The following is a 1,349-nucleotide window of genomic DNA, read 5'->3' on the forward strand; positions in this document are numbered from 1 at the left end:
TGTAAAATGCAATACTCCAAAAAATAAATAATCTTATTAAAAATGGGCAGAACACAAGATAGACACTTTCCAAAGAAGACTTATAGGTGGCTAAGAGACACATGAAAAGATGTTCAATATCACCCATCATCAAGAAAATACAAATCAAAACTATAATGAGATACCACTTCACACCTGCAGAATGTCTAAAATTAACAACACCAGAAACAACAGGTGTTAGCAAGGATGTGGAGAATGGAGAAGGCTCTTTTTTTAAATGTTTTTTATTTTGAGGGTGGTGGAAGAAGCACAAGCAGAGGAGGAGCAGAGAGGAAGGGAGAGAGAGAATTCCAAGCAGGTTCTGCAATGTCAGCACAGAGCCCAATGCAGGGCTCTATCCCACAAACGTGAGATCATGACCTGAACTGAAATCAAGACTTGGACACTCAACCGAGTGAGCCACCCAGATGCCCTGAAAGGGGAACCCTCTTGCATGTTGGTGGGAATGCAAACTTGTGCAGCCACTCAAAAAACAGAATGGAGTTTTCTCAAAAAGTTAAAATTAGAACTATTCTACGATCCAGCAATTACCAAAGAATACAAAAATACTGGGGCACCTGGGTGCCACAGTCAGTTGAGCATCCACGTTGGGCTTAGGTCAAGATCTCGGGATTCATGAGTTAGAGCACTGTGTTGGGTTCTGTGCTGGCAGCTTGGAGCCTGGCTGCTGCTTTGGAGTCTGTGTCTCCCTCTCTCTCTTCCCCTCCTCTGCTCACTCTCTGCCTCTCAAAAATAAATAAACGTTTAAAAAAATTTTAAGAATACAGAATTACTAACTTAAAGGGATACATGCACCCCTATGTTTATGGCAGCATTATCTACTACAGCCAGATTATGGAGAGAACCCAAATTTCCATCAACTATCGACTGAAGAAATAATAAGGAAGAGGTGGTACACACACACACACACACACACACACACACACACACTGGAATATTACTTGGCCACAAAAAAGATTGAAATTTTGCCATTTACAATGACATGGATGGAGCTAGAGAGCATTATGCTAAGTGAAATAAGTCAGTCAGAGAAAGACAAATATATGATTTGATTCATATGTAGAATTTAGGAAACTAAACAAACAATCATAGAGGAAAAAAGAGAGGCAAACCATAAAACAGACTCTTCACTATAGAGAAGAAACTGATGGTTACCAGAGGGGAGGTGGGTGCAGGGAATGGGTTAAATATGTGATGGGGGTTGGAAAGGGCATTTGTGATGATGTATTTAAGTGTGAACCACTAAATCATACATCTGAAACTAATATTACACTGTATGTTAACTAACTATAATTTAAATAAAAACTTTA

This window comes from Suricata suricatta, chromosome 8, assembly GCF_006229205.1.
Source record: "Suricata suricatta isolate VVHF042 chromosome 8, meerkat_22Aug2017_6uvM2_HiC, whole genome shotgun sequence".
In the NCBI taxonomy this organism is placed as follows: domain Eukaryota; kingdom Metazoa; phylum Chordata; class Mammalia; order Carnivora; family Herpestidae; genus Suricata; species Suricata suricatta.